Source organism: Psammomys obesus, unplaced genomic scaffold (genome assembly GCF_907164565.1).
Source record: "Psammomys obesus unplaced genomic scaffold, mPsaObe1.curated_primary_1811, whole genome shotgun sequence".
NCBI lineage: Eukaryota > Metazoa > Chordata > Mammalia > Rodentia > Muridae > Psammomys > Psammomys obesus.
This window is the reverse complement of record NW_026587759.1, coordinates 4,806,709-4,825,432: the sequence shown is the minus strand read 5'-3', so window position 1 is coordinate 4,825,432 and position 18,724 is coordinate 4,806,709. Positions and strand designations below refer to the sequence as shown.

General features: G+C 37.1%; 1 non-coding gene across 1 annotated transcript; it reads right to left on the bottom strand.

Moving 5' to 3' along the window:
* Nucleotides 1-554: 554 nt before the first annotated feature.
* On the bottom strand, nt 555-677 carry LOC129674187 (U6atac minor spliceosomal RNA). Its single transcript, XR_008719782.1, has one exon. It is a non-coding gene; the product is annotated as a U6atac minor spliceosomal RNA (small nuclear RNA).
* Nucleotides 678-18,724: the final 18,047 nt, after the last annotated feature.

The window sequence follows — 18,724 nt, the reverse complement described above, 5'->3', positions numbered from 1 at the left end:
TCTTGTCTCCTCAAGGTCTTTTTATCTCCCTTTTCTTTGATGAGATTCCCTGTACTCTGCCCAAAGTTTGGCTATGAGTCTCAGTATCTCCTTTGATACACTGAGGGGGAAGGAATGTTTCAGAGGTCTCCTGTGAAAGGCTACTGTCCTGTCCCTTGTCTTCTGTTTCTGATGTCTATCCTGTTTGCCCTTCTGAGTATGGTTTCAGCCTCTTCCCTAGGGTCTTCCTTTTTGTTTAACTTCTTTAAGACTATAGATTTTAGTGTGTTTATCCTCTATTATATGGCTAATATCCACTTATAAGTGAGTATATACCATATATGTCTTTCTGCTTCTAGGTTACCTCACCTCAGGATGATCTTTTCTAGTTCCATCCATTTGCCTGCAAATTTCATGATTTCTTTCTTTTTAATTGCTGAGTAGTATTCCATTGTGTAAATATACCATGATTTCTGTATCCATTCTTCAGTTGAGGGACATCTAGGTTGTTTACAGATTATAGCTATTATGAATAAAGATGCTATGAACATAGTTGTGCAAATGTCCTTTTTATATAAAAACCTTGCTTAGATGCTATAAAATAGGTGGCAATGACTTAACTGTAGGGTGTTTTTAGGCCCAAGAGTCTCTTTTCCTTGTCAAGGGAAATACTAACCTTCTCTCCTTTCATACAGCACTAAATATCTTATTTAATGTAGGGTAGGGTGCTACCAGAAGCTGGCATGTCTTATTGTTAAAGAATCCTTAAAATAATAATAAAATAAACACATTATATGACATATTCTATAGGTATCTGAAGTTTTTGGAGATGTATTTACAACACACCTTAATAGGTAAACTTGCTTGTGTCTAGTTATTTACTATCTGTTCATCCTAGGATGTAAATTTCTCTGATAAACTAGACTTTTATCTGACATAACCATGAGTTTGATTGACTATTAACTTGTGTTGCTTAATTATCCTGATTTAATAGCAGCTTTATAAGACTGGAACTAAACTTTATATTTCTAAATGAGTTGCATTGGTCCAATACACAACAGTTGAAACATATATATAAAATGGGTATAAAATAGGTTTAAATTTATATCAATGTACAATAATTTATACCAACATAACCAAAAATAACCTCAATTTTGTGTGAGGATAGGAAAATACATACCAATGTGAAACTACTGGCATATAGAATGTTCTTTGGGTTAAGAGTAGATCAATAATCTGTCCCCTTTCCCTATTATTTGTACATCATTTCTATAATACACTTTTTTCTCTCAACCTGTGCTGATTTTGGATATAGTTTCCCCAGATCAAGTAAGATGCTGGAATAATTATGTTTTAATGTCTCAACTTCATGGAAGATGAGTCTTGTTCAGGATTTTTCCATTCCATTGGTGTCTGGTCCACTTGTCATGTAAACATACAAACTTTCACAAACAATATACATTTCTGTAATAACATATGTATGGAATGTTCAAGGTGCATCCTATATGATCCAGCCTCAGACTTCCTGAACTGTTGTTTTGTCCAAACTTGCTTCCAGGACAGCTTCAAACAGCTAACTCGAATTGTCCAGCATCACAGACTGTTCTAGTCAGGGCTTCATCTGAGCCTGCATTTTCACAGCTTTTGAAGACTGGACAACTAATATCACAGCTAGCTTTCTTAACCATTTTTTTCAATTTCTTGGGTTTCTATAAATAACCAACAGGCTCATGCAATTAAGCATTTTTCTCATAATCCTAAGGTTCTCAGCAGCTATAATTTTGTTTGTTTGTTTTTTTGTTTAAGTCTTAAACTTAAGAGAAGATAGAAAGACCTGGAGCGGACAGGAGCTCCACAAGAAGATTAACAGGACCAAAAAATCTGGGCACAGGGGACCTTTCTGAGACTGATATTCCAACCAAACATCATGCATGGAGATAACCTAGAAACCCTGCACAGATGTAACCCATGACAACTCAGTCTCCAAGTGGGTTCCATAGTAAGGGGAACAGGGACTTTCTCTGATATGAACTCTGTGGCTGGCTCTTTGATCACCTCCCCCTGAGGGGAGAACAGCCTTACCAAGGCACAGAGGAAGACAATGCAGTAGTCCTGATGAGACTTGATAGGCTAGGGTCAGAGGGAAGGGGAGGAGGACCTCCCTTATCAGTGGATTTCATGAGGGGCATAGGAGGAGATGAGGGAGGGAGGGTGAGATTGGGAGATGATGAAGGAGGGCACTACAGCTGGGATAAAAAGTGAATAAACTTTTATAAAAATAATTTATAAAAATTAAATTAATTAAAAATTATATACAAAAATTTAAAAATGTAAAGTTAATAAAGCATTATGTAATCTATATCTAGGAGTCTTTGTTACCCCTTTTTGTTTGTTAAGCATCTTTTAATGTACAATTGTATCTCTCCACAACTGCTTGTCCTGTAAGACTATATGGTAAATCTGTAATAAGCTTTATAATATAATACTTTATTAAAGAAATATGCTGGAATATTGTCACTCTTAATTTGTATACACATATCCATAATTGCCATAACTTCCAACAAATGTGCAATCACAGACTCATCTTTTTCAGAATCCAAAGCAGAAACCCATTAGAATTCTGAATAAGCATCAATAGTATGATGCATCAACATGTGCACATACCTTAATTCTCCAAACTTTACAAAATGAAACACATAATTTATTGTATGATATTGCTGTAGCATAGCAGCAATAAGCACAATCTGGATTTTTAACTCAGTATTTTGTATCTTTATGCATTGCTATTCTAGTTTTTGATAACCCTGTAGATTTCTCACTTCTGGAACTATTCTCTCTGATGTTAAATTCCAGATTGGATTTCTCACAGGTTCTCAATTTTGATTCAAGAATTCCTCCAAACTCTGATCTTTGGCCATTAATACAGTTTTTCGGTCTCTTCTTTCTTCAAGTCAGACTATTTCTCCCCTCCCTATGTTTTATCTCTTTATGTCTTAGCGTTTTTCTCAGCCTGATTTCTAACTTTTTATTGTTATTATCGTTTGTTGCAATTTATTCAATTTGTATGCCAGCTCTGGCCTCTCAATTGTCTCCTCCTAATCCCGCCCTCCCTTCTTCTTCTCCCCCTATGACCCTCCCCTAGTCCCCTGATAAGGGAGGAGGACCTCCCCTTCCATCTGACCCTAGTCTATCAGGTACATCAGGACTGGTTTCATTATCTTTTTTTGTAGACAGGCAAGGTTGCACCCTAAGGGGTAGGTGACCAGAGAGCTCTGAGTTCATGCCAGAGATAACCCCTGTCTCCCTTACCCAACTTGGAGACTGAGTCTATGGGCTACGTCTGAGCAGGGGTTTTAGGTTATCACCATGCATGATCCTTTGTTGGGGTATCACTGTCTTTAGGGCTCGCAGGACTCGGTATTTTTATCTCTCTTGGTCTCTTTTTTGAGCTCCTGTTCCCTCCAGGTCTTTCCATCTCCCCCTTCTTTCATAAAATTCACATTCTCTGTCTCAGTCTCTGCTTCAATAACTCAATCAGTAGAGTCTTTCAGAGGCCCTCTGTGGTAGGTTCCTGTCCTGTTCCCTGTCTCCTCCTGCTTCAGATGTCTATCACATTTGCCTTTCTGAAGGAGGATTGGGCATCTTCCATAGGGTATTCTTTTCTGTTTAGCTTCCGTAGGAGTATAGATTTTAGTATGCTTATCCTATTTTACATGTCTAATCCCCACTTATGAGTGAATATATGCCATGAATGTTTTTCTATTTCTGGGTTACCCCACTCAGTATGATCTTTTCTAGTTCTATCCATTAGCATGCAAATTTCATGATTTCCTTGTTTTTAATAGCTGAGTAGTACTCCACTGTGTAAATGTACTACAATTTCTGTGTCTATTTCTCAGTTAAGGGACATGTAGGTTGTTTCCAGATTCTAGCTATTATGAAAAGAGCTGATGAGAACATGGTTGAACAAATGTGCTTGTTGTATAGTTGAGCATCTTTTGGATATATGCCTTGGAGTGGTATAGCTGGATCTTGAGGTAGCACTATTCCTAATTTTCTGAGAAAACACCAGATTGATTTCCAAAGTGGATATACAAGTTTACATTCCCACCAGCAACAAAGGACGGTTGTGCTTTCTCACCATCCTTTCCAGCATGAGTTGTCACTTAGCCATTAGAGTTTTTATCTTAGCATTACTGATGATTGTAAGGTGAAATCTCATGGTTCTAATGATTTGCATCTCCCTGATGACTAAGGACTTTGAACATTCTCTGTCATTCCACTATTGAGAATTCTCTGTTTAGCTCTGTACCTTACTTTTTATTTGGATTGTTGGGTTGTTGGCTTTTAACTTCTTAAGTTCTTTATATATTCTGGATATTAGCCCTCTATAAGATATAGGGTTGTTGAAGATTCTTTCCCAATCTGTAGGCTGTTTTGTTTTGATGACAGTGTCCTTTGCTTTACAGAAGTTTTTCAGTTTCATGAGGTCCCACTTATTGATTGTTGCTATTAGAACCTGTGCTGTTGGTGTTCAGTTCAGGAAGTTGTCTCCTGTGCCAATGACGTCAAGGCTCTTCCCCACTTTTTCTTCTAAGAGGCTTAGTGTGTCTGGTTTTATGTTGAGGTCTTTGATCCACTTGCATTTAATTTTGTACAGGATGACAAATATGGATCTATTTGCATTTTTCTACATGTAGACATCCAGTTAGCACCATTTGTTGAAGATGCTGTCTTTTTTCTATTGTATGATTTTGACTTCTTTGTCAAAAATCAGGTGTCCATAGCTGTTTGGTATTGTTTCTGGGTCTTCTATTCAATTTCGTTGATCCTCCAGGCTGTTTCTCTGCCTGTACCATGCAGTTTTATTACTGTTGCTCTATAATATAGCTTCAGATCAGGGAGGGAAATACCTCTAGAAGATCTGTTATTGTACAGGATTATTGTAGCAATTCTGGGTTTTTTTGTTTTTCCATATGAGATTGAGAATTGTTATTTCAAGTCAGTAAGAATTGTGTTGGTGTTTTGATGGGATCTGCATTGAATCTGTAGATTGCTTTTGGCAGGATGGCCATTTTCACTATGTTAATCCTACCAATCAATGAGCATGGGAGATTTTTCCATATTCTGATATCTTCTTCAATTTCTTTCTTCAGAGACTTGAAGTTTTTTCATACAGGTCTTTCACTTGCTTAGTTAGAGTCACACCAATGTATTTTTCTTATTAGTTACATTTTGTTAATTCTGTATCCCAGCTGTATCCTGCTCCCTCATTCCCTCCCCAATCCCACCCTCCCTCCCTCATCTCCTCCCTGCCCCTTTCCAAGACCACTGATAGGAGAGGACCTCCTCCCCTTTCATATGACTTCGTTTTGTCAGGTATTTTCAGGACTGGCTGCAAAGTCCTCCTCTGTGGCCTAATAGTACTGCTCCTCCCTTGTGGGGTGGGTAGGTCAAAGAACCAGTCATTGAGTTCCTGTTAGAAATAGTCCTTGTTCCCCTTACTATGGGAAACCAATTGATTACTGAGCTTTCACGGGTCACATCCGAGCAGAGGTTCTAGGTTTTATCCTGGTCATGGTCTTTGGTTGAGTGTCCATCTCAGAAAAGACCCTGTGCCCAGATATGTTTGGTCCTTGTGGAGCTCCTATCCTTTCTACATCAGACTCCCATTCTTTCATATGACATCTCATTCTTTAACTTGGGAAAATAATCATCTATGATTTTCTTGAAAATATTTTCTGCACCTTGGAGCCTGCAATCTTCTTTTTTGTTGATTCATATTATTCTTAGATTTTGTCTTTTCATGGCATCTTTGATTTCTTGGATGTTTTGTCTTTGGGACTTTGCAGATTTTACTTTTTCTTTGAGGAATGTATCAATTTCTGTGATTGTATTTTCAGCACCAGAGATTTTTTTCTTCCATCTCTTGTATTCTGTTGGTGATGCTTACCTTTGTGGTTCCTGATCTTTTCTCTAAGTTTTCCAGCTCCAGGGTTTTCTCTTTGTGTTTTCTTTATTGATTCTAATTCTGTTTTCATGTCTTGCACTATTTCCTTCATCGGTTTGAATTTGGATTCCTATCTTTCCATGATGGCATCTTTTTTGTTCATTTCCTCTTTATGTGTTTCTATTTTTGTGGCTATATTTGCCTGTATCTTTTGAGAGTTTTATTTGTGCCCTCTTTATGTGCCTCTAATAACTTGATAAGCATATATTTAAAATCTTTTTTCCCTGTGTTCCAATGAATTAAAATATCAATTTATTTTGGAGGTTGCTGTCGAAGCCATGCTGTCCTGAGTTTTGTTGGATATGTTCTTAAGCCAGATTCTATGGTCAGCAGGCTTTACTGTTTGTTTCTGGAGCATATACTGCAGCCTGGCTCCCTCTGTCTCTGGAGTCTGCAGTAGTCTTCAGTAATATGAGAGATGTCCACCGGTTTGTGAGCAGGTGCTTGTGTCAGATGCAGTTAAGAGAGGAATGTCACAGGCACAAGTGCTCAAGAGTGTCCATGGAAGTGTGCCTGCCTAGAAAGGTGAAGTGTAAGGGACGAACATAAGGGCAGGTTGTGGTTCAGGTGCTGTTAGCAGGCTCAGTGCATGTGTGCAGGTGCCCTTAATGTCTCAGTGGCGCACAGGCCTGTCTTGATTATTGTGTTCTAAGAGCTCAGATAAGGTGTGTATTGGTTGCTTCAATCTTGGAGTCTCCATGATTTATAATTAAACAATTTTTTCTAAGTGTTGTTTCCAAATTTTATATCTCTTGCCATGCTTTACTTTTGATAAGGCATAGAAAGACTATATTATTAAGGTGAATTGAGAAAAATTATATTATATCAGTTTCAGTTAGATGTATCCCTTTTCTTTTATTTCTATCTTTGGACCATTTAAAAGAACGTCATATAAACTATAAAGTCTCTGTGTTAATTGTGTTTTCTTCCATTGATAACATAGAAAGATCCAACAAACAGAACTTGCAGTGATACTGAATAAGTTAATTTATAGTTCTGTTACATAAAGCATTAAAGTCAATGCACTGTATAAAGTTATTTCAGTACCTTTAAAATGGCATGTTTGTTATTGCTGTTATTATTAAAAATGCTATCTGTCTATAGTACTAAATTTTTAAATATTTTCTCATACTATAGCAAATAAATGACTTAAATTACCAAAAAAGAAGGTTTTGCACACTAAATATCTTAGGAGAATATATTAATTAATATTATACAATTTTAATTTACCATTACATATTAGTATGATTCTTTTCAAGGATGGAGTCTTATTGATCAGGTTTGCTTAGGACTTTTTTGTTTTAAATATTTATTTTATTATATTCATTATTTTATATTAATGTTATATTTATTAATATCTTTATTTATTGGTATATTTATCAATTAATATAAATTATTTATATCCTTCAATACCCTGATGGGTAGAGTCTTTCAGAGGCCCCTTGTTGAATAGGACTCAACCTTCCATCATCCTCTTCAGTAGGTGAAACCATATTAGAAGAAACACAGTATGTTAGAAGAAACAAAACAAGATATATTTAGTATTTCCTCAAATTTATTATATGTGAAATTTTAAAATAGTGAAAAAAATTGAGTATATTTAACAATTTTAAGGAAGCAAATAATTACTATTCTATTATTCATTATATATATATATATATATTATTAATTACACTTTATTCACTTTGTATCCCCCCTGTGGTTCCTTCCCTCCTCTAGTCCCAATCCCTCCCTTACTCCACTCTCTGCATGCATGCCCCTCCCCAAGTCCACTGATAAGGGAGGTCTTCTTTTCCTTCACTCTGAACCTAGTCAATTAGGTCTCATCAGGAGTGGCTACAGGGTCTTCTTCTGTGGCCTGTAATGCTGCTTCCCCCTCAGGAGGAGGTAATTAAAGAGCAGGCCAATCAGTTCATGTCAGAGACAATCCCTGTTCCTATTACAATGGAACCCACTTGGATACTGTACTGCCATGGGCTACATCTGTGCAGGAGTCTAAGGTTATCTCCATGCATAGTCCTTGGTTGGAGTATCAGTCTCAGGAAAGACTCCTGTGCTCAGAATTTTTGGTTCTTTTGCTCTCCTTGTGGACCTCCTGTCCTCACCAGATCTTACTGTTTCCCACTTATTTTATAAGATTCCCTGCACTCTGCCCAAAGGTTGCCCATAAGTCTCAGCATCTGCACTTATAGTCTGCAGGGCAGAGCCTTTCAGAAGACCTCTTTGTCAGGCTCCTGACTTGATCTGTCTTTTCTCCTTCTTTTGATGTCCATCCTCTTTGCCTTTCTGGATAGGAATTGAGCACTAGGAATAATGCTTCCTTAAGATCCAGCTATACCTCTCCTAGGCATATACCCAAAAGAGTCTCAAGTACACAATAAGAACATTTGCTCAACCATGTTTGTAGCAGCCTTATTTGTAATAGCCAGAAGCTGGAAACAGCCCAGATGCCCCTCAGTGGAGGAATGGATACAGAAATTGTGGTATATCTACACAATAGAATATTACTCAGCAATAAACAAACAAGGAAATTATGAAATTTGCAGGTAAATGGTGGGATCTGGAAAAGATCATCCTTAGTGAGCTATCCCAGAAGCAGAAAGATGCACACAGTATATACTCATTCATATAAACATATAATATAGGATAAACCTACTAAAATCTGTACACCTAAAGAAACTAATCAAGAGGGAGGACTATTGCTAAAGTGCTCAATTCCTATTATTCATTTTTTAAAATAAGCATTTTTCATTTATACATTCTTGAATTTATTGTATGCCCATCTAGTTTTTTCCTTAGTATATTTTTTACTCCAATTCTATAACTTCTTTTATTTTTTCTTCATAATGTTTCTCATTATCCTCTATTATTTTGTTTCTTTTTTCTACAGATGTATTGCATATATATTTTGTAAAAATCCTACTATTTGATAACATTTTCTCACTGGTAGTTGAATTCACTTGAAATAGTCATTTTCATATCTGTATTAAACAACTTGCCAAAAAACTAATGCAATTGCCAACATTCTCCACAGACTGAATTTTTAGTTTAATTCTATCTTCTGTAATCACAGAATAAATTTCTATCAAACAGCAGTTAATGAGGAAGTTGTTATGTCTCCTTGCTGCTTGAATTACTGTGCTTTTACGTATTTCTAATATTCACTAACATCTTCTATAAAGGGCTTTTCAAAGTAGAAAATTCTTATCCATTATAATTTGGAACTTGATTTTAAACTTAATCTCCTAGTACTCTGAAAAAAAATCCTGAGGAAAATTGGGAATTAACAGCATAATCAAAACCAGGTAACAAATGTGCAAAAACAAACAAGAAATTAAGGAAAGACCAAAACAAAAGCAGTTTAGAGATTCAAGTAATTTTCACTCATGGGATAAACAGTCTAGACAGATATGATCATAAAGATGACAAGGTCAGAATTTTGTTGATTGTAAAGAGAAAAATTATTGTACAGGAAACAGAGGACAAAAGAACAAACATAAAAATTATTTACAACCAACATAAAACATAAAAGTATTAACTTCTCTAGGCATAAACTATGACAATAGCTAGGCTAGAGAGCAATTACTTAAAATGTTGAACAATGTCATATATGCTGCCTTCACAGATAATTTCCACTTATAATTAAAACATTTATTCATGCCTTTCCTGGTACATTTTTTATTAAATTTTTATTTTTTAATATTAATTACAGTTTATTAATTTTGTATCCCAGCTGTACTCTCCTCCCTTATTCCCTCCCAATCTTACCCTCCCTCCCTCATCTCCTCCTTGCCCCTATCCAAGTCCACTGATAGGGGAGGTCCTCCTCCCCTTCCTTCTGACCCTAGCTTATCAGGTCTCATCAGGACTGGCTGCATTGTCTTCCTCTGTGGCCTGGCAAGGCTGCTCCCCTGGAAGTAATCAAAGAGCCGGCCACTGAGTTCATGTCAGACCTTCCCTGTTTTCCTTACGTGGGAACCCACTTATATATTGAGCTGCCATGGGATACAACTGAGCAGGGTTTCTAGGTTATCTCGGTTATATCCATGAATAGTTTTTGGTTGGAGAATTAGTCTCAGAAAAGACCCCTATGCCCAGATTTTTTAGTTCTGTTGCTCTACTACTGGAGGCAAATGGTAGGATCTAAAATATATTATCCTGAGTGAGGTATCCCAGAGGCAGAAAGAAACACATGGTATATATTCACTAACAAGTGGATATTAGACATATAATATGAGATAAGCACACCAAAATCTGTACACCTAAAGAAGATGGGTTAGAAGGAGGGCCCTGGGTAAGATGATCAATCCTCACTCAGAAAGACAAATGGGATAGACATTAGAAGAAGGAAAAAACAGGAGACAGGACAGGAGCCTACCACATAGGGCCTCTGAAAGACTCTACCCAGCAGTGTATCAAAGCAGATGCTGAAACTCATAACCAGAGTGCAAAGTGCAGGTGCAGATAATCTTATGAAAGGTGCAGAGTGCAGGTAATCTCATGAAAGAAGGGGGAGATAGTAAGATCTGGAGAAGAAAGGAGCTCCACAAGGATAGCAACAAAACCAAAAAATTTGTTTCATTTTTAAGTATTTCATTTAAAGGTATTGATTTTCTATACTTAATATAGATAGATCATGATAATATATATGTACACATATTCTGTAATGACTACATTAATCTTGATTGTTAACTTGACAAGATGTAGAATCCTAATGGAAACTATCTCCTGGACATGTCTGTGAAGGGATTTGTTGATTAGGCCAACTGAATTAGACTGGTTTATCCTAAATATGGGTGGCACTATTCATGGACTGTGACAGGGAACAAATAAAATGATGAAAATAGAATAAGCAGCAGCATTTATCTCATTCATCTGCTTTGTCTCCTGACTGTCAATGTAATATGATTACATGTCTCAAGCTTCTATCACTGTGACTTCTCCACCAGGAAGGAGTGCACCCTCATACTGTCAGCCCAAATAAACTCCTCCTTCTTCAAATTGCTTTTTCAGATAGTTTATAACAAAAAGAAGAGTAATAACCAATACAGAAAACTGGTAGCAAGAAGTAGAGATATTACTATAACAATCCTGACCACATAGTTCTAACTCGGTTTTGGTTCTAGTTTGTGGGAGAAATGAGTAAGAGTTTGGAACACTGCATGAGAAAACCTCTGAGGGACTACTATAGTGGGACTTTGGAAGAAGAGAATACCAAGATAAATGTGGACAATGGAGGCCTGTGTCGTGATGTTTCAAAAGAAAACAAAGACTCTATTATGAACTAGTTTGGAAGTCATTTAGGTCATAGTCTTGCAAATAACTTGGCTGTATTCTACCCATGTCCTGAGAAGGTAAGAGAGACTAAATTAAAAAAATAATGGACTTAAGTTTTGGGCAGTAAAGCATTTAAGGTATGTCATAATTACAGCTGTCAACATTTAGGTCAACAGTAAAAAAGAGCAAAAAGGAAAAAAAAACAATTCTAATTATTGCTTGTATTTTAACAAATATCTTTATACTCTATATGAATATTAACTTTATAAAATATGGAAGTTCATCATATTTCAGTCTCTTGTGGATGATATATACTCTTCATCTGAAATTTTTACTAAACATTATAACTAAAAAATAATCTATGTAAATTTTCTTTTATCAAAGGTTTCCTCCCTAATATACTAAGTGGTTATTTCTACAATTTTAAATTATTTCTTTCTGGGTTTACTTCAAATATATATTGACTAGAATATCATGTTGTCATCTAAACTAAGAACTGAATGAAAAAATAAAGTGATTTAATAAATTTGTTATGTAGCTTAAGCCCATAATTAATATGTATAGTCAGACACTTGTTTAATTTCTAGTAATTCAACAGTGATTGCTAGACTTCTTTGATATTATTAACATATTCAAGAAGTTAAATCTTTGCTTAAAAGTTAGAATTACACAAAGCAATAAGTAATAAGACACTTCAAGCAGTTTGTGTTAATAGCAAATAAAGTCTATATGTTATTCAGTAGCAGGACTGGCTGCATTGTCTCCCTCTTTGGTCTGGTAAGACTGCTTCCCCCTCAGGGAGAGATCATCAAAGAGCCAGCCACTGAGTTTATGTCAGAGACAGTCACTGTTCCCCTTACTAGGGACCCACTTGGAGACTGGGCTGCCATGCGCTACATCTGAGCAGGGGTTCTAGGTTATATCCATGAATGGTCCTTGGTTGGAGTATTAGTCTTAGAAAATACCCCGGTGCCCAGATATTTTTATTCTGTTGCTCTCCTTGTGGAGCTCTTGTCCTCTCTGGGTCTTACTTTCTCCTCCTTCTTTCATGAAATTACGTGTATTCTGCCCAAAGTTTGGTTACGAATCTCAGCATCTCCTTTGATACACTGCTGGGCAGAATGGCCATCCTGCCAAAAGTAATCTACAGAATCAAAGCAATTCTCATCAAAATACCAACACAATTATTTAGAGAACTTGAAAGAAAAATTCTCAACTTCATATGAAAAACCGAAAAACTCAGAATTGACAAAACGATCCTGTACAACAACAGATTGTCTGGAGGTATCTCCATCCCAGATTTCAAACTGTACTACAGAGCAGTTGCGATAAAAACTGCATGGTACTGGCATAGAAACAGAATGGTGGATCAATGGAATCAAATAGAAGACCCAAAAGTCTATAATATTTATAAATTTATAATATTTATGAAGATGAACACATATGAATGTATACATATATAGAAATATAGACATAGAACCCAAAGTGAAAAAGATAAAGATACAGAGATAGAGAGAGAAAGAAACAAAAAGAGACAAAGACAAACAGAGAGAAAGAGAGATTATAAAACAGAGCAGTTTGAGAGACTGATTTCTTGGGTAAATGTGAATACAACATACATACATTATAACCCTCCCTGATACAACATATTGTTTTTTCTTGTTTTCCCCCTTTACAACAACTTATTAACAAAACAAATTGATATCTAGAGGTATAATTCATTACCTAAGAACAAAGTATTACTTATATAGATTGTGAGTAGCTTTGTCTATTTGCTGCACATTTAACTGAATAGTGTCTACATCTTGGCTTGAATATAGCACCTATTATTTCTTCCTTCATTACAGATTTACCTATGTCTACTGATAGTTTTTACAAGTGAGTATAACTTACTTGAGTCTCCTAAACAGAATTTATCATTCTTACTAAGTAATTTCTATTAAGTAATGTAATTGGGAATCTTAAGTACAATGTCAACATAACATGCCATTCATTTATAGTTTTTAATAATTATTATTTTATATATTAATCACAGGTAATTTACTCTGTATCCCAGCCATAGACCCCTCCTTCATTCCCTCCCAATCCTACCCTCCCTCCCTCATGTCTTCCCTGCCCCTCTCTAAGTCTTCTGATAGGGGAGGTCCTCCTCCCTTTCCATCTGACCCTAGTTTATCAGGTCTCATCAGGACTGCCTGCACTGTCCTCCTCTGGGGCCTAGCAAGGCTACTCCTCCCTCAGGGGAGGAGGAGGTCAAAGAGCCAGCTACTTAGTTCATGTCAGAGACAGTCCCTGTTCCCCTTAATAGGGAAACCCCCATTGGATGCTGAGCTGCCATGGACTACGTATGAGCAGGGGTTCTAGGTTATATCCATGCATGGTCCTTGGTTGGAGAGTCTTTTTCAGAAAAGACCCCTGTGCACAGATGTATTTGGTCATTGTGGTGCTCCCATCCTCTCTAGGTCTTACTAACTCCCTTTTCTTTCATATGATTCCCCGAAATCTGCCCAAGGTTTGGTTGAGTCTCAGCATCTGCTTTGGTACACTGCTAGGTAGAGTGTTCCAGAAGTCCTCTATGGTGGACTCCTGTTTTGTTTCTTATTTTCTCTTACTTCCAATGTCCTTCCCATTTGTCTTTCTAAGTGAGGATTGATCATCTTACCCCGGAACCTCTTCTTGTTTAGCTTCTTTAGGTTTACAGATTTTGGTATGTTTATCCTCTTATAGGTCTAGTATCCACTTATAAGTGAATACATACCATGTGTGTCTTTCTGCTTCTGAGATACCTCACTCAGGATGATTTTTTCTAGATCCCACCATTTGCTTGCAAATTTTATGATTTCCTTATTTTTAATTCCTGAGTAGTATTCCATTGTGTAAATGTACCACAGTTTCTGTATCCATTCTTCAGTTGATGGACATCTGAGTTGTTCCCAGGTTCTGGCTATTATGAATAAAGCTGCTACAAACATGGTTGAACAAATGTCCTTGTTGTGTACTTGAGCATATTTTGGATATATGCCTAGAGCTGGATCTTGAGGAAGCACTATTCCTAATTTTCTGAGAAAGCGCCAGATTGATTTCCATAGTGGTTGTACCAGTTTACATTCTGACCAGCAATGGAGGAGAGTTCCCCTTTCTCCACAACCTCTCTAGCATGTGTTGTCACTTGAGTTTTGAGTTTTCTTAGCCATTCTGGTGGATGTAAGGTGAAATCTCCAGGTTGTTTTGATTTGTATCTCCCTGATAGCCAAGGATGTTTGCAATTCCCATCAAAATACCAAATCAATTCTTTACAGACCTTGAAAGAAAAATTCTCAATTTCATATGGAAAAATAAAAAACCCAGAATTTTCATCCCTGATCTCAATTTGTTCTACAGAGTAACAGTAATAAAAACTGCATGGTATCAGCATAGAAACAGAATGGTGGATCAGTGGAACCAAATAAAAGACCTAGAAATAAACCCACATACCTATGGGTACTTGATTTTTGACAAAGAAGCCAAAACCATTCAATGGAAAAAAGATAGCATCTTCAACAAATGGTGCTGGTCCAACTGGATGTTTACATGAAGAAAAATGAAAATAGATCCACATTTATCACCCTGCACAAAACTAAAGTCCAAGTGGATCAAAGACCTCAACAATAACCCAAACATGCTAAAATAGGTTACAAGAAAAAGTGGGGAAGAGCTTAGAACTTATTGGCAATGGAGACAACTTTCTGAACAGAACACCAACAGCATAGGCTCTAAGATCAACAATTGAGAAATGGGACCTCATGAAACCAAAAAGCTTCTGTAAAGCAATGGACACTGTCATCAGAACAAAATGACAGCCTGGGAAAGGATCTTCACCAACTCTATATCTGACAGAGGGCTAATATCCAGAATATATAAAGAACTAAAGAAGTTAAAAAGCAACAAATCAAGCAATCCAATTAAAATGGGGTGCAGAGCTAAACACAGAATTATCTGTAGAAGAATATAGAATGGCAGAGAAACACTTAAAGAAATGCTCATTTATACTTTTATCATTTGCTGCATTGGTGTGATGGTTCCTAAATCAGCCCCAATACCACTGGTGAATTTATGAAAGCCATATCAAAGAGCTGGTAGCTGAGTTCATATCAGAGACTGTCTCTTCTCCCCTTACTAGGGCACCCACATGGAGCCTGAGCTGTCTGTGGGCTACATCTGAGCACGGAGTCTAGGTCCTCTCTATACATGGTCTATGGTTGACGTATGAATCTCTCTCTGCACTGCCCCCTGGGCCCAACTTTTATTGGCTTTTTTTGGTCTCCTTATGTGGCTCCTGATCCTTCCAGATCTCTTTATAGCCCTCATCTTCCCTAAGACTCCCTGGGCTCTGTCCAAAGTTTGGCTGTGATTCTGGACATCTGCTTTGATCCCCTTTTGGTTGGAGTCTTTTAGAAGATATCAAGAATCCTTTTTTTTTTTTTTTTTTTTTACATCTTTATGCTCTTATTGTAGATCTAGACAAGAGTGATGAATATTAATAGTTCCAAACACTGAATATTTATCTGCCTTATAATTTTCTCCTTTTATTAAATCCAGTGGATGAGAATATCATTACCACAATTTTGATCCAAATTTGAAGCAAGTTTGATTGTATTAGGGTGCACCCAAGAGTTGGCCAGAGACTGCCTCTTAAATTTAGTTAAAGAAAACACCCCTGAGTGTAGTATAGACTGTCAAAGCAGATGCTGAGCCTGATGGCCAACTGATGGGCAGAGTGAATGGAATTTTATGTAAGAAGTGGGAAATAGTAAGAGCTGGAGGGAACGGGAACTCCACAAGCAGAGCAACAGAACAAGATAATTTGAACACAGGGAACTTCCCAGAGACTCATACTCCAACCAAGGACTATTTGTGGAGATGACCTGGAACCCCTGCACAGGTGTAGCCCATGGCAGTTCAGTGTCCAAGTGGGTTACATAGTAATGGGAAGAGGGACTGCCTCTGACATAATCTGATTGGCCTGCTCTTTGATCACTTCCCCCTGGGGGGGGAGCAGCCTTACCAGGCCACAGTAGAGGACAATGCAGCCACTTTTGATGAGAACTGATAGACTAAGATCAGAAAGAAGGAGAGGAGGACCTCCCCTATCAGTGGACTTGGGGAGTGGCATGCATGCAGAAAGGGGAGGGAGGGTGGGATCGGCTGGGGAGGAGGGAGGGGCTTATGGGGGGATACAAAATGAATAAAGTGTAATTAATAAAAAATAAATAAAAGATTATAAAAAAAAAAAAAAAGAAAAGAAAACACCCCTGAGTCCATTTCTTAGGCTTACTTTAAGGAATAAAATCACAAGTAGTTCCAAAGCAGGTATACAGAAGAAAGACAACAGACAGAGAATAAAGTATAGGACAATTAAAAAAAATCGTATGGTCACCATGTAATTAAAGTGGGATATTAGGGAGGATTAGGAAGGGTTAGAAAAGGTTAGAATTTTTTCATAAACAAGTCAAGGTCATGGGTTGAGGTAGGTCAGGCTCCAGAAAATATTTAAAAACAGCAACTCAGCTCTTGCAGCAAATGAAAATTTGTTTTTAACAATACAACAAAATGATTCTAGCCTTCAAAGTACAGCCAGGGAGTTTCTTTACCTTCACTTCAAAGCAAATTAGTTCACAATTTTTAAATCAGTTTCACCCAAGTTCTTAGAATACGAGCAGAATGCATCCATAATTATTGTCTAAATAGTGAATAAATGATCTCTAGCTTAGTTTCCATAGATGATTTGTATGTTTGCCTGTGTGTGTTTTCTGTATAGTATTTGATGAGTCGGACTCCCAAGGTCCACTCTTCTTTTAACATGCTGGTGTTCTAAATATCAACTAGAATATCCCTCTCACCCTCTCCTTAAATGGCTGAAAGGCTTTCTCTTGCTTAAATTTCTAATCTTTCCCACATTCATCCCACAGTTCCAAAAGCTCAAGAGCCTTGTGGTCAGGTTTAATATAGAGAGAGCCTTATTATGTAACAAGTGGGCGCACTATGTAACAATGGCCCCACTACATTGCAATGGCCTCATTTTTGTAATGTTTTTACTACTCCACACACATTTTTCCCCTTTGGTCACTTTTCTTGGGAATGAAACAAAAAAATATGAGCAAAGCAATTTGAGGAGTGAATGGGTTTGTTTTTGTTTTTGTTTTGATTGTTTGTTTCTTTGTTTACTGGGATGGTTTTGGTTCACAGTTTAAAGTCCACTATAGTAGGCAAGTCACAACAGCAGAGTGTTAGACAGTTAGCCACACTTCATACAGTTAGAAAGCAGAGAACGGTGGGTAAATATGCTCATCTAAGCGGCTCCAATTTTTTCAGTACAAGACTTTATTCTAGAGAGTAGTGACTCCAATTAAGGTAGGTCTATCCATCTTAGTTTACCAACTCAAAATATGCCCTCACAAGCATGCCTAGAAGCTGGCCTCTTTGGTGATTCTAGGTCCTATGAAGTTGATAATCAATATTTTCTATTATAATTACTTGCATTCAATTATATATTTGTGCTATTGCTACAAATTAAGTTTCCCTCATGAGTAAGGACATTGAGCATTTCTTTAAGTGTTTCTTAACCATTCAATATTCCCTTGTTGAGAATTCTCTGTTTAGCTCTGTACCCCATTTTAGTTAGATTATTTGGGGGCTTTTGATGCTTAATTTCATGATTTTTTTTTAAATTTTAGATATTAACTTTCTGTCAGAGGAACGGTTCATAAAAATCTTTCCTAGTCTATAGGCTCTCTTTTTGTTCTGTTGACAGTGTCCTTTTCCCAAGCTGTGGGTCCTGCTCAGGAAGTTGTCTCCTGTGCCAATGAGTTCAAGAATCTTCCCTACTTTTTTACCCTAACAGATTTAGTGTGTCTGGTTTTTTATTGAGGTCTTTGATCCACTTTCACTTTACATTTTTGCAGGGTGACAAATATGGATCTATTTGCATTTTTCTACATCCACTTAGACCAGGACCAATTGTTAAAGATGCCATATTTTTTCCATTGTATAATTTTGCCTTGTTTGTAAAAAATAAAGTGTCCTTAGATGTGTGGGTTTATTTCTCTGTCTTCTATTCAATTCCATTAATTCACCAGTCTGTTTCTATGCCAGTACCATACAGTTTTTATTACTGTTCCTCTATAGTACAACTTGAGTGCCGGAGCCAGCCAGCAGAGTCAAACGGTTCTTGAGTCGGGAGTGAGAATAAATATTAATAAAATAAACACACAGCACACAGGAAACTTTTTAAAGGTCCAGACTCGACAGCCACAGCAAAAGGCAGGCTGCCACACCAAGCTGCTCCAGCAGCAAGTCTCAAGTCTCTGCCTCCTCCTCTGCCTCCAACCCTCTGACCTCTTTATTTTTGAGGAGTTTCTTTTAGCTAGTAAAACATCTCAGAACAATGGTTTAAATCCACAAGGAGCCTGAGGAAGAGGT